Source organism: Mustela putorius, unplaced genomic scaffold (genome assembly GCF_011764305.1).
Source record: "Mustela putorius furo isolate JIRA1106 unplaced genomic scaffold, ASM1176430v1.1 tig00000905_pilon_pilon_pilon, whole genome shotgun sequence".
In the NCBI taxonomy this organism is placed as follows: Eukaryota; Metazoa; Chordata; class Mammalia; order Carnivora; family Mustelidae; genus Mustela; species Mustela putorius.
In genome coordinates this window covers 1,711,421-1,726,610 of record NW_025421511.1, presented here as the reverse complement: position 1 = coordinate 1,726,610, position 15,190 = coordinate 1,711,421, and the positions used below count along the sequence as shown (strand labels likewise).

The 15,190-nt window shown below is 40.9% G+C and overlaps 1 pseudogene; it reads right to left on the bottom strand.

The window, feature by feature from the left end:
* Positions 1–2,460, bottom strand: part of LOC101688236 — a 32,624-nt pseudogene extending 30,164 nt beyond the window's left edge.
* Positions 2,461–15,190: the final 12,730 nt, after the last annotated feature.

Genomic DNA, 15,190 nt, shown 5'->3' with positions numbered 1-15,190 from the left:
AGTAACATTCATTATAGGGATTCTAGAATAAGAGTGAAAGAGGAAGAAAATTTACTTGAAGTAATGCCTGAAAACCTCCCTAATGTAGGAAAGGAAACATACATCCAAGTCCAGGAAGTCCAGAGAGTTCCAAAAAAAATGAACCTAAAGAGATCCATGCCAAGACACATTATAATTAAAGTACTGAAATCTAGGGATAAATAATCTTAAAAGTAGCAAGAGAAAAACAACTTGTTATGTATAAAGGAATTCCCCCTAAGACTATGAGCAGACTTTTTTTTTTTTTTTCCAGCTGTCATTTATTTTTGGCTCTTGGGGCAATGTTATATTTTCAATATGAAAAAAAAAGCAAGTTCAACACAAAACGGAAATTTGAAATGTAGGACAAGATGAAGCCTGTCCTACAGGGAATAGCAAAAGGAAAAAATGAGATGTTGCCAAAGATGGGAGGGTCTCCTTGGCCCCTTTCTGGAAGAATGATTCAAAAGATTTAGGTGGCAGTACAAACCTTTCTGTATATACAGAGCAGAGCTGGATATTTGCTAAGAAAAGGTGGGGATAGGGAGGGTCTTTCTGGAGGCTAGTCCCTCTTCCCCTTCTCCAACCAGGGGAAAAGAAAGGAATCCAACATATGAAGGAGGTTATGTAGGAAAGGGAAGGATCCTGCTTAACAGAGTGAGGCAGACCCCTGCAAAAGAAACAGCTCAGGACACAGCTTGGAAGAAGATGATAAATAGAGATAATACTGTGAACACCTCTCCTGAAGCTGAGAGGGCCAGGGAAATTCCTGGAAATTAGGTCTCAAGAGCTGGATATCCCTCTCCAAACTGCTCTAGAATAGAATATGCTACCCCTTCCTTATAGGTACCTCTACTGCTATGAGGTAGCTTGGTTTCCTTTCCCCCAGGCTACCACATGGGCTTAGGATGGTGGCTGTCTACTGGGTTTTAAGCACTTGGTTCTAAATGGGACCTGATGAGACACAGCTTCTTGAAGAATTATCTTAAAAAACAAAGGGAAGTACCAACAGGACAGATGGGAGAAGGGGACACCAAAAGGAAATACAGGGTTACCCAAAATGGCAGAAATCTAGGTTTCCCGGAGTGGAAGAGAGGAGATATTCAACAAACAACAAGTGTTTATTGAGTGCCTATTATGTGCCAGGCACTGTGTTCTAGGACCTGCCCCCTCCACTTCCAAAAAAAGAAAAAAGGAAAAAAAAAAAAAAAAAAAAAAAAAAAAAAAAAAAGGAGACAGAGGCAGAAAATGTAATTCTGAGGGAAAGTACAGGGGCAGCTGAGGAAGAAGGCTGAGGAAATGGAGAAGCCTGAGGTGATAGCACTCTACCATAAGCCTCCTCTTCAGCCTCCTCACCAAAATCTTCCTCCTCTTCTGTGGTGGCATCCTGGTACTGCAGGTACTCAGAGACAAGGTCATTCATGTTGCTCCCAGCTTCAGTGAATTCCATCTTGTCCATGCCCTCACCTGTGTACCAGAAGAGGAAGGCCTGGTACAGGAACATGGCCATGAACTGCTCTGAGATGCACTTGAAGAACTCCTGGATGGCTGTGCTATTTCCAATGAAGGTGACTGCCATCTTGAAGCCACAAGGTGGGATATTGCAGACTCCTATCTTGACGTTGTTGGGGATCCACTTCACAAAGTAGCTACTATTCTTTTTTGCATGTTGAGCATCTGCTCATCTACCTCCTTCATGGACATTCACCCATGAAGACAGCAGCCACAGTGAGGTAACAGCCATGGCAGGGGTCACAGGCAGCCATCTTGTTCTTGGCATCAGAGACCTGCTGGGTGAGTTCAGGCATAGTGAGGGCCTGATACTGCTGGCTTCCACAGCTGGTTAGAGGTGCAAATCCAGGATGAAGAAGTGGAGCTGTGGGAATGCATGTTGACGGCTGCTTCTGGAGGTCAGCAATGAGCTGACCAGGGAAGTGGAGACAGGTGGTGACACCACTTGTGGTGGCTGAGACGAAGTGGTTCTGGTCTCCATAAGTTGGTATGGTCAGCTTGAGAGTGCAGAAGCAGATGTCATAAAGGGCCTCATTGTCAATGCAATATGACTCATCTGTGTTCTCTACCAACTGATGGATAGAAAGGGTGACATTATAGGGCTCGACCACAGTGTCAGACACTTTGGGTGAGGGTACCACACTGAAGGTGTTCATGATGTGGTTGGGATACTCTTCTCAGATCTTGCTGATGAGCAAGATGCCCATTCCAGAGCCTGTGCCCTCACCCAGTGAATGGGTCAGCTGGAAGCCCTGCAGGCAGTCACAGCTCTCGGCCTCCTTCCTCACCACATCCAGGACTGAGTCAACCAGCTCAGCCCCCTCTGTATAGTGGCCCTTGGCCCAGTTGTTTCCTGCCCCAGAGTGACCAAAAAACAAAGTTGTCTGGTCTTAGTATCTGCCCAAAAGGACCTGAGCAAACAGAGTCCATGGTCCCTGGTTCTAGATCCACCAAGATAGCACGAGGAACATATTTGCCATGTGTAGCTTCATTGTCGAATGTGGAGATGTGATCCAGCTGCAGGTCACTGTCACTGTGGTAGCTTCCAGTGGGGTCGATGCTATGTTCATTACCGATTACCTCCCAGAACTTCGCACTGATCTGGTTACCACACTAACTGGCCTGGATGTGCACAATTTCCCTCACTGTTAAAATTCATTTTAATTTTTTTACTCACCTCAAGGTGTGTACAGGGCAAGAAAATGATATGGAATTTTTTTTTTCTGTACTGCTAGTTGCAGGATGAAAGGATGGGATGTGTCGAGGCTGAAGCAGCAAGGTCTGAACACAGCTTCAGGAAGGTTCTGAGCGAGAGTATGAGCAGACCTTTTAGCAGAAGCTTTGCAGGCCCAAAGGGAGTGTCATGATATATTCAAAATACTGAAAGGAAAAAAAAAAAAATAACAAAACACCATCCAATCAAGAACACTCTACCCAACAAGGCTGTCACTCAGAATCAAAGGAGAGATACAGATTGTTCCAGATAACCCAAAGCTTATCAACCTATACCACTCAACTAGTTGTAGAAGAAATACTGAAGGACTTCTTTAAGCTGAAATGAAAAGGCACTAATTAGTTACAAGAAAACATTTAAGAGTAAAAAAAAAAAAAAGTAAAAAAAATAAAACAAAGAAAGAAAAGAAAAGGAAAGAAAAAAATCACTGGTAAAGTTAAATATATAGGAAATATGGTAAATTAATCATTTATAAACATAGTATGAAGGTTAAAGGACAAAAGTAGTAAATTTAACAAAAACTGTAATGGTTAGGAGATACAGAAAATAAAAAGATGTAAAATATGAAATCAAACAATGTTGGGGGGATAATAATGCAGAGTTTTAGAATGTACCCAAACTTAACTTGCAATCAACTTAAAGTAGACTGTCATATATAGGCAAATACATGCAGGCTTCATAAAATCAAAAAGCAAAAATCCAAAGTAGATAATGAGAAAAGAATCTAAGCATAGTACTAAAGAAAGTCATCAAAATACAACAGAGAGAGCAAGAGAAGAAGAAAGGAACAGAAGAACTACAAAATAGCCAGAAAACAATTTACAAAATGTCAATAAACACATACCTACTAATAACTACTTTAAATAGAAATGGACTTTTGATGGCTGCATAGTATTCCATTGTGTATATATACCACATCTTCTTGATCCATTCATCTGTTGATGGACATCTAGGTTCTTTCCATAGTTTGGCTATTGTGGACATTGCTGCTATAAACATTCGGGTGCATGTGTCCCTTTGGATCACTACATTTGTATCTTTAGGGTAAATACCCAATAGTGCAATTGCTGGGTCATAGGGCAGTTCTATTTTCAACATTTTGAGGAACCTCCATGCTGTTTTCCAGAGTGGCTGCACCAGCTTGCATTCCCACCAACAGTGTAGGAGGGTTCCCCTTTCTCCGCATCCTCGCCAGCATCTGTCATTTCCTGACTTGTTGATTTTAGCCATTCTGACTGGTGTGAGGTGATATCTCATTGTGGTTTTGATTTGTATTTCCCTGATGCCGAGTGATAAAAAAAAAAAAAAAAATAGAAATGGACTAAATTCTCTAGCAGAATGGATAAAAAATAATTCATCTGTGTGCTACCTGTATGAGACTCACTCCAAATATAAGGGCATACAGACTGAAAGTGAAAGATAGTCCATGCAAATGGAAACAAAAAGAAAGTTGGGGTAGCTATACTCATTAAGAGACAAAATAGACTATAAAACAAAGTCTAGGGATAAAAGACAAAGATGAACATTACATAATGATAAAGGGGTCAATCCAAAAAGAAGATACAACATTTATAAATATTTATGCACCCAACATAGGAACACCTAAATGTATAAGGCAAATATTAACAGACCTAAAGAGAGAAACTGATATAATTACAGTATCCATAGAGGATTTTGATACCCCACTGATATCAAAGGACAGATCCCATGGACTGAAAAAACACTAAGGAAACATCAGCCTTAAACAACACATTAGACAAAATGGACCTAATAGATAATATATAGAATATTCTATGAAAAGCAAGAGAATACACATCCTTCTCCAGTGCACATGGTAAACATTCTCCAGAACAGATGTCATGTGAGGCCAAAACAAAGCCCTAATAGGCAGCTACATGCAAAACAATGAAACTGGACCATTCTTAATACCTTACACCATACATAAAAATTAACTCAAAATGGATTAAAGTCCTAAATGTGAGACCTAAAGCCATAAAACTCCTAGAAGAAAACATAGGCAGTTAACACTCTGATTGCAGTCTTAGCAATATTTTTTTGGACCAGTCTCCTCAGGCTAGGGCAACGAAATCTAAAATAAATAGACTACAACAAACTAAAAAGCTTTTGCACAGCAAAGGAAGCCATCAACGAAATAAAAAGGCAAACTATAGAACGGGAGAAGACATTTGCAAATCATATATAAGGGGTTAATTTCCAAATCTATAAAGAACTTCCACAACTTAATATCCAAAAACAACAACCTTATTAAAAATTTGGCAGAGGACTTAGACGTTTTTCCAAAGAAGACATACAGATGGCCATAAGGCATATGAAATGGTGCTCAACACCACTAATCATAAGGGAAATGCAAATCAAAATCACATTGAAATATTGCCTCACATCTGTCCCATTGGCTATTATCAAAAAGATAAAAAATAACAAGTATTGGCGAGAGTGTGAAGAAAAAGGAACCCTCATGCACTGTTGGCAGGAACACAAGCCAGTGCAGCCATTATGGAAAACAGCATGGAGGTTCCTCAAGAATTTCAAAATAGAATTCCTATACTATCTAGTACTTCCACGTCTGGGTATTTATCTGAAGATAAACAGCACCATTTGAAAGAGATCTATGCAGTCCTATGTTTGATGCAGACGTATTTACAATAGCCAAGATACAAGAACAAATTAAATGTCTCTCTCTCTCTATGGTTGAATGGATAAAGAAAAAGAGAGTGAAGTGTTACTCAGCCATAGTCTTCTGATGCATCGTCAGACACACTATCTGCTGCTCCACCGGCGCCCTTTCAGCCATCAAAAGAATGAAATCTTGCCATTTGCAACAACATGGACATAGGAGAGGTATTATGGTGAGTAAAATTAGTCAGAGAAAGACAAATACCTTGATAACTTCATTAGAGATGGAAGTTAAAAAAACAAATGAAATGTAACAGAAATAGACTTGTGGATACAAGAAAAAACTATTGGTTATCAGAGTGGGGGCAGGGTTGGGAGTGGGTGAAACAGATGAAGGGGATTAAGAGGTACAAACTTCCAGCTATAAAATAAGTCTTGGGGACGTAAGGCATAGCACAGAAAATATAGTCAATAACATTGTAGTAACTCAGGTGACAGATGGTAACTAGATTTATCATGGGGATCATTTTGTAACATCTAAAATATCAAATCATTATGCTGTACACTTTAACAGGATATTGTATGGCATATATACTTCAAGAAAAAAAAAATTCTGTTCTTTGAAATGCAGGACAGTGAGAGAGAAGATGAGGGGCAAGAGAATAAGCAGGAGGAAAGGGAGAGGTTTTTAATTTTTTTTTTTTCCAAAACAGGATTGCTTTGGGTTTTATTATAAATCTTTCACACAAGAACATTTGAGGAGGATAGTGATCCAGGAATGCCAGGGACTGAACCAAGCCAAGCGGTCACTTCAGGACACAGGATGTGCCATTGAGACGAGGGACCCCCCACTCCCCTACTTCCAGGGAGCTCGCTCTGTGAGGACCGGCGGAGGGAGATACACGACTGTGCGTGGAGAGTGAGCAGGGGTTGCCTGACCCGGAAAGGTGGGCGCAGAACCTCACTGAGGGCCACGAGTAAGACCAAGCACAGCACTTGGAGAAATCCAAGTGTCATGAATGCGGGAGGTCGATTCCTGATAGGGACCAAAAGTCGGTCACACTAAGCAGGGATAGATTGTTAATTGGCATAATTAACTGTAGCAACTGATGAGGCAGACACAGGAATTTGGGAAGGATGGACAGAAGTCTCACTGCAAGTCCACGAATTTAATGATGGACAGAAAGAGTCAAGGGATGGGAAGGGCAAGTCAGACAGCTAAAAGGCTAAAAATTCTGCATTTCCGCGCAAAGACAGACAGACAAACTGCATGAATGGAGATCAGGCAGAAGGACAGAAACAGAGCAAGAGAGAAACTCTGCGGGGCTAAAGGACGGGAAGGCGCCGTCTCCGAGTGGAGGGGTTTTCAGAGCAAACTTGCTCGGACCACCCACCTTGGGGCCACCAGAAGCCTCTTGCCGGGATGCCCACATTTGTGGGTTCCAAGACACTATGTTACAAGTTGAGATATAAGGAAGAGGAGGTTAAACAAATTTGGGCAAAATTACTGCTGTGGAAGCTCGGGACACAGGATGTACTCTGGCTTTCACCGAGTCTGTGACCTTCAAGCACCGGGGAGGCGACCGCCGGCCCCCCGCACGTCTCCATAAGCGCGTGACTCGGCGAGCAGACAGCACGGCTGGCTGTCGTCACCGGCCTCCGGCCCCGAGCCCCTGACACCTGCTGCTAGTCCCAGTCCCCTCCTGGAAGGAACGGCTGACTACCCCCATCCATGCCCTGGGCCTGGGGAAAGATCCTCCACTTCGGACTAGGCAGGAATGAGCACCTGCGGCCACCGCACGCCACGGGGCCGAATGTGCTGGACCCCACAAATAATGGGCACAGCGTGCCTCGGCGTGTTGCGGCCGACAGGACAGACCGCCGGAGGACTTGTGAGCTACGGACAGTCCTCTCTCACGGTTCTGGAGGCTGCAGGTCCGAGACCGAGGCACGGGCCAATTCAGCGTCTGGAGAGAAGCTACGTCCTGGTTCCCAGTCGGCATTTTCTCCCTGTGTCCCCAAACGATGCAAAGGGTGAGGGAACTCTGTGGCATCTCTTTTCTAAGGGCACTGATCTCACTCATGAAGGTGCCACCGAACTGCCCCCTCCTCATATGATCACGCTGAGGGTTAGGACTCAGGGTAGGAGTCTGAGGAGGACACAACCCACTCGGCGTGTGGCAGGGCACGCGTGGCAAGTGGACAGTGCGGATCCACCACACTAAGAGCCCTTGAGGTTCTGTCTGCTCTCAGGGGCTGTTGGAGCGACAGCAGAGGATCTGGGCCTCAACCGATACAGTAAATAATTCTGCATTCAACCCAATATTGACGGTTCACAATACAGTATGTAATGGAGACCTAGCTCCTCCTCAAGCAAGGGCTCTTCCGACAGCCACCAGCCCCATGTGGCTACTGAGCCCACAAAATGTAGCTGGACAAAAACACAACAAGCTGTAGGGAGAAAATACACTGGATTTCCATGATATAGTCCCCCCCAAAGTAAAATATCTATAAGTATAGGTTTACATCAATGACATGCTGAAATGATAGTATATTATGTTAAATAAAACATAGCAATAAAATTAATATCACCTTTTCCTTTTTTCTTTTCACTAGAAAATTGAAACTTAAATATGTGGCTCCCATTTTAGGTCTTTTCAGCGATGCAGATCTAGATGGTGCTTAATAGCTAATAGATGAGCGATCAATCTTTCAACACTGACTGTGGTCTGACACCTACAGCCATGCTCTCAGACCTAAGCCCCCATGAGATGGTCAGACAGCTGCAGACAGTCCGATTCAGCGGGTCTGGAGGAGCCCAGGCAACTGACCTTGGAGCAGGTGACACAGATACCACTGGGCCAGGGACCTGACGTGGAGAACTGCCATCACAGCACGTCCAATGGGCTCTACCATCTCGTGTGGCCTGAGAACCAGCTCGAGGAAAAGTTTTTGTTCGCACTGGGTAGGACTTCTGGTTGGTCCTCCTAAATTGCAAACCTAACAAGCCTTCCAGGACAGATCGTTCATGAAGTTATCCTAGGCTCTCACAACCAACGTGAGGAGGCTCATAAGATGTTGCCCAGTGGTCTGAAAGCCAGCAGCAGGCATCCCTGCGGATCTCGACAGGTGCCTCACAGGGATTGTGACACAGACACAGACAAACCTCTGCAGACACAGACACATTTGCCCCACATGGGCTCCCAATGTGCCCATGTAAACACGTAATTCTATCACCTGTATTGATGAACATGTAGAATTTTAATCTGACCAGTCTCCTAGGTGATCATAGTTTCCTAGGATTTTAAAACACTATTCTCTAAAGAATATACAAATATAGTCTCAAGTAATCCATACAGAAGTAAGCAAAGAAAAATAAAAATCTCCGCTCACCACTACCCATGCTGCCCTCTCGAGAGGCAAATTCTTTTATGATTTTGATGTAAATGTTTCCAGGACACCTACTATGTGTTTACACGCGGATCTGTACACCTATAAGTCATCTTTCTGTTATATAAATGGGATTAAGTTCAACACACTGTGTGGAAATCTTTTTTTGTTCCTTAAGAAGAACATTTTAATGTTTGAGACGATGTTTTATGTCCGAGAATAGAATGCACGTGGGCTCATGTAGGCACACATGTGTGCGTAAGCACCTGGGGAAAGTACTTCACGGGACAGATACGCCTTTTTTTAAAAGTCATTAACCATTACTATTTAACCATGTCCTTATGAATAAACATTAACTTTCTCTCCAGTAGTCCTCTATTCCAAGCTACGCTAAAATGAACATTGTGCTAATAAAAAAAAAAGTGAACATTTTTCCAAAATAGAAAACTGAAAATGGAATTGCGTGTGTCTTGATACGGGTATCGGCAGTTGCTCTTCAGAAAGACGGAGCCAACTTCTACACCCAGTATCGACACACCTACATCAATACTGGATGTTAGATTTTTCTGGTTTAAGAGGGTACAGTGAATATGCATAGATCATTTTCTAGGAACACTTTCACCAGACAGTCCGTCTACCCTAGTCACTCCTAACCCTTTCACCGTATTGGTCCCTGTGCTGATACCGCATTATTTCAACAGCAAAGATTTACATTGGGATTTTCTTTTTCAAAGTTTCCTTCCTAGTTTTTTAGTTATTCACTTTTCTCAATAAATTTTAAAAGTGGATTGTGAGGATCCAGAAAAAAAAATTCTTGGAGTTTTTATTTTATTTATTTTATTTTTTATATTTCATTCATTTTCTTGACAGACAAAGATCTCAAGCAGCAGAGAGGCAGGCAGAGAGAGAGAGGAGGAAGCAGGCTCCCTGCTGAGCAGAGAGCCCGATGCGGGGCTTGATCTCAGGACCCTGAGATCATGACATGAGCCGAAGTGAGAGGCTTCAACCCACTGAGGCACCCAGGCACCCCTCTTGGAGTTTTTATTGGCATCCAGTCAATCTTATAGGATAATTTAAAAAAAGGATTATAAAGCTAAAATCCTTATTTATTTGGCAACATGATCGGCCTTTCTAATTTTACATGCCTCCTCACATAATTTATTATGTTTATTTCAGTGTAGGGTTGTTTGGGAAGATCACAGCTCTATCATGTAATGCTGTGCAACCTTTAGATAACTTATCCTATCTGTGCCTCATTTTTTTCATCTAGTAAATGAAAAGAATACTAGCTATCAAAATAAGTGCTTGTGTAAAAGTATCAACTTTTCTTTTTCTATTTCTTTACTTAAAAAAAAAATTATTGGACAGAGAGAGAGCACAGGTAGGCAGAGCAACAGGCAGAGGGAGAAGGAGAAGCAGGATCCCAATGTGGGACTCGATCCCAGGACCCCAAGATCATGACCTAAGCCAAAGGCAGACACTTAAACCACTGAGTCAACCGCATGCCCTCAAAAGGTCAGTTTTTAAAAATCATACCTACATTCCCACTCATTTCTTATGCATTTGTGTAAATAGATTCTTCTCTTAATAAATTTTACAAAGGCTTATCTGTAATATTGCTTCTTTCAAACTATCAGGCTTTTTGTTTCATCGAATATTCAAGAATATCCTTTTGTGGTTTTCTTTTTATTTTTTGCTTTTAACTTTGGTAATTTCTTCCCTTGACTTTCCTTAGATTTGTCTTAGTCGTCTTTATCGTGTTGAGGTAAATACTCAGTTCCAACACAAAGATGTCTCTTTCCTAGGAAGGATTTCTGATTGTTTCCAGAGTTGAACTTGAAGAACCCAGGTTTGAATTGCATGGGTCTGTTTATGTGCAGTTTTTTCCTCCAATAAATATAACACAATGCTATAAACACATTTTCTCTTCCTTATGAGTTTACCATTTTCTTTTCACTAGCTTACTTTATTGTAAGAAAACAGTATGTTTTACAGAGAACACACAAATGTGTTAATCGACATTATATCATTAGCAAGGCTTCTAGTCAACAGGAGAGTATTGGTAAAGTTTTGTGGGAGTTAAAAGTTATAGGTATATTTTCACCTGTGCAGGCGTTGTCAGCCCTAACCCCCATCTTGTTCAAGGGTCAAGGTAGATAGTGTACACAGATACACTTTTTAGGGTATGGTATGTTCTACCACCCAAATTTTGGAAAGGAGAACCCTGAGAAGTTACTTAAATTCTTCAAGGTCAGACAAGAAAATAAAGGCAAGGAAAAGACAGGAGTGAAAAGTAGGCATTTAGTTTCAGGGTTTGTGTGCTTTGCCAGCTCAACACCCTGCCTCTGAGTACAACCTGAGAGTTCCACCTCCACAAGTTTCTATGTGAAATTCCACCACTGTTACTCATTTGAAAAAGTACCTTTTTTCTTCCTCTTTAACATAAGTTATTTTTAAGGATTTTGGTTTGTTGTTGTCTGTTAACTCCAAAAAGACAGTCTGGGCATGGTAATGACACTTGGTATTTATTTTTGCCTGTCTTTGTTGTAATTGCTAGGTGCATTGCATTGTTTAAAGTAAATATTGTATATATGATTTTTCCCTTTTAAAAACCTAAGCTTCCCCTTCTTAATACAATATTTTTGGTAAACATTGGCTTGTGTTTAAAATGACTACTTATTATGTGTTGAGTTCAAATAGATACCACATGGTTTTAATGAAGTATTTATATGACTGTGTTGTTTGTATATTTGCCCTGTTGATTTTGAGTGAAGATCTGCTTTCATCCTGTGACTATGTCCTTTTTATTTATGTCTTAATTATTTCTGCTGTATGTATCTTAAAGCAATATAAGAAGCTTAATAAAGGCTGTGGCCTCATTTTTGGAGTAGATTAAATAGATTACCAATATGAAATCTCATTTCCCCAGTTAAGGGCTTTGAGATTTGCCTTTTTTTTTTCTTAAATATACTGTCATATTTATTTTTCCCCTTTGTTTGAATTTGCCTTTTTTTAAATGTGTCATTTCTCTATTTGCAGGGGTGCTCTAACATTTAGTGTCTATTTCTTACACTACAGCTGAGCTTGTAAACCAGTCTCTTTTACTTAAAATTTAACTCATTTACATGTATTTGGTTGTGAATATGAACTGGGATTTTTCTTCTACTTCCGTTCACTCTAAAACCCCTGCAGAAAACACACAGTTTTATAGATTCATCTTCATACCTTTAATCTTTTTTTAAACCTTTTTTTTTCCTTTTCCCCATAGTCTGAGGCAATTTCCAGGTATTTTCCCAATCACTATTTTTGTCTTCAGTTACAATTTTTTTTTAATAACATGATTAATTTGCAAGACTAATTCTTGTTCTCACATTACTTTTTAATGGTATTATTTTATGGAAGCACAAAAGTCTCAAGTATCTTTAGAAGTATTCTTTGGAATATTTTTTACTTCTCTTCTGTTCCCTGAATTCTGTTGCATCTAGAATCAGTTTATCATTTGTTTGCTTCACTTTGATCCTGTTACATAAGACTCTACACAGCATGGTGCATGTGTAAGGTACATCATGGTAGACTGTGGTTTATAACACTACTGCATATTTGGTAGGTGCTAGAAAGTTCTTAAAAGGCCTAATCACAAGAAATAAAAACTGTGTAACTATATGCAGGGATGATCGCTAACTGAAATTATTGTGGTAATCATTGCACAGGATATAGAAACATTAAATCATTATGTTATACACTTGAATGATGTTAATTATCCAATTAAGAAAGACTTGACTTTCCTTAATAATTTGGTGATCCTTGCTTCCCCCTTCATCCCACTTTGAGTATAAAGGCTTAGGATCACTTAGGTACTTGGACAGATTCTTCCTAGGGTCTGGGTTTTTAGGGGTTAACTTCTTAGAATTGGAATGCTGACTGCCAGTGGACAGACTTCCCTCAGTGGATACAGATGGAAGTCAGTCCCATTTGGGATTTTGAATGGCCAAAAGAATGACCTCTTTACCCTAGGCTTTGGGGACTGGAATGAATTTTTCTTTTGGGCAGAAATTACATACAGAGTCTCATTTTTCACTGTTGCATAGTATTCTGTGAAGCTCTTGAGTTATCTCCATATCTGGTCTCTCAGTTCCCTGAAGCCAGTATACTCGGCATGAAGCAGATGGTTGGCTTTGCTAGGTTTGGGCACAAGTGCCAGCCCTGTGTGTGGTGTGCACACATGTTGATAGGGAGGGAGAAAAAAGCTGAACTCTGGGCCTACTGTCCCATAGTCAGTTATCAATCACCCTAAAGATCATCTTGGGGCAACCTCCTGTTCTTGTTCTGAAAATTTCTCTGGCTTTACTCCTGAATTACAGCACCTTTTCAGCTTGTGTTTTGAGCTGTGGTGTTGCTGCACTTATAAATCCCATTCTTTCTAACACAAAACATTTGTTCTCTATTTTCCAAGAACACTTCTTAATTTTGTTCTGAGGCTGGCAGCCCTTGTTACTACAGAATAAAGATTTATTATTTGAAATACTAGGTTAAGAAAACACAAGAGAAACAACCTTTAGGCTTTGGGAAATGTGAAACTCCAAGAGGTTCAGATCCGTGATGCTGAAGTGTGAATCACAGCATGGAGAAGGTAATCAAAGATATTTGAGAGTGAGAGATAATACCAAAGAACAAGACAAGGGCAGAGTCTCCGAAAGAGAAATTCACAGAGAAAAAGAGGATTGAGGTCTATATAATTTTTTATTTTTTATTTTTTGTCAGACAGGCAGGTGAAAACCCTAACATAAAAACAGAAAATTAGAGAAATACAGACAGGTCCTCTACAGCTATAAAGACATGTATGTTTTAAAGTACCAACAGAAGAGATTTTTCAAGGGGGAACGCCTGTTAGATAATCATGAATGCCCTGGAACTGTGGTTCTTACGCTTTAACATGCATCCTAATCACCTGGAAAGCCGTCAAGCCACAGACTAACCAGGTACCAGGTGTGACTGCGGCTGCTGTCTGGGGAGGACAGCCAGTCAAGAGCAGGGGAGAGGGAGGAGGAGAATTCACAGGGCACATGAGATGGAACAAGTTGACAGGCCTAGATCACGGGGTGGGCAGCATCAGCAGAGCAGCCGGCAGGAAGTAGAAGAATAGAGAGTAAGGAGCCCAGAGGCAAAAGACAAGAATGAGAGGCAACTGCATTGTCATTGCAAAGACAAAATTCACCTCCAAGCTTAAAGTCCTATAAATTACAGTCCTTGGTTATTCAAAGAAATCCCTTCTCTGTCTCTTTGCAAAAGAATGAAACTCAGTTGAAAGTTGAGGCGGTGACTACCTCATGGAAACAGTGACCTCCATGGAAATGCTGGGTTTGGAGAAGGTTCTGGGTGGTGGAAGTGGGGAAGGAAGGAAAAGCTTTAGTGAGGACCAGGTCCCTGCTTCTGGTTCCTGGTGGAGATAAACCCGGGAAAAACACAGCTTGTTGAGGAACTTAATGTAACAAAATTATTTTTATTAAAGGTAAGATATCATACAAGAATCCTGAAAACTAGTGCAAGAAGTTCCAGATGATTCAGTAATAATAAGAGTAACCAACATAACTGTAGCAAGCCAAAAAAGGTTTTGTGACTTAACCAAAAATAATGAAATTGTTATTTTAAGAAAAGTATCACCAATATTTCATTTGAGGGAAAAACTGGACATGAGTGAATTTATCTGGGCAAATTCAGGCACTCACTGTGTGTGGCCTTTGACAAGTTAAACTTTGACCTTCTGTTATCTTATTTGTAAAATGAGGTTTAATATACCTTATATTCCAGGATTTTAATTATTAAAGATTACATATGTAAGAACTGTCTGGTATAAATTACAGGCTTACTAAGGAGTAGCTACTGCATTATTATTATTATTATTATTATTATTATTATTATTATCTCCAGTTTTTTTAAGTTTTTAATATTTAGAGCAGAGCCTGCTTTCCCTCCTCACCTTGCCAAAAGGCTTAAGAGGAAGTCTTTGGTTGTAGGGCTGGTGATGCTCAAGGAGACAGGAAGAAGCCCACCAGAGTTCAGGGGAGCCCATGGGAATGACCAGGGTCCCCAGAATCTGCCTTTTTCCTCTTACTCACAGAGTCTTAAGCTGCTCATTCAGATGTGTAATCTGCCCTAAATCAAATAACCAAAATAAGTCCGAAGGCAGGTGTTCTCAGGGTGTGAGAAAGACTATTCAGTCAGTCCTCTGGGCTTATGGAGACACAAATTCATACATGGGAAGCATGTCTTTCCTTAAAGAGGGCACAGTATGTTCATTTCCTGATTATCGATGGCCATTAACCTTGGACGCCAACACACATTAACCCCTTGTTTGGAGCCAACTGCTTCATCCTCATACTAATGAATCCTCAAGCCATCAAG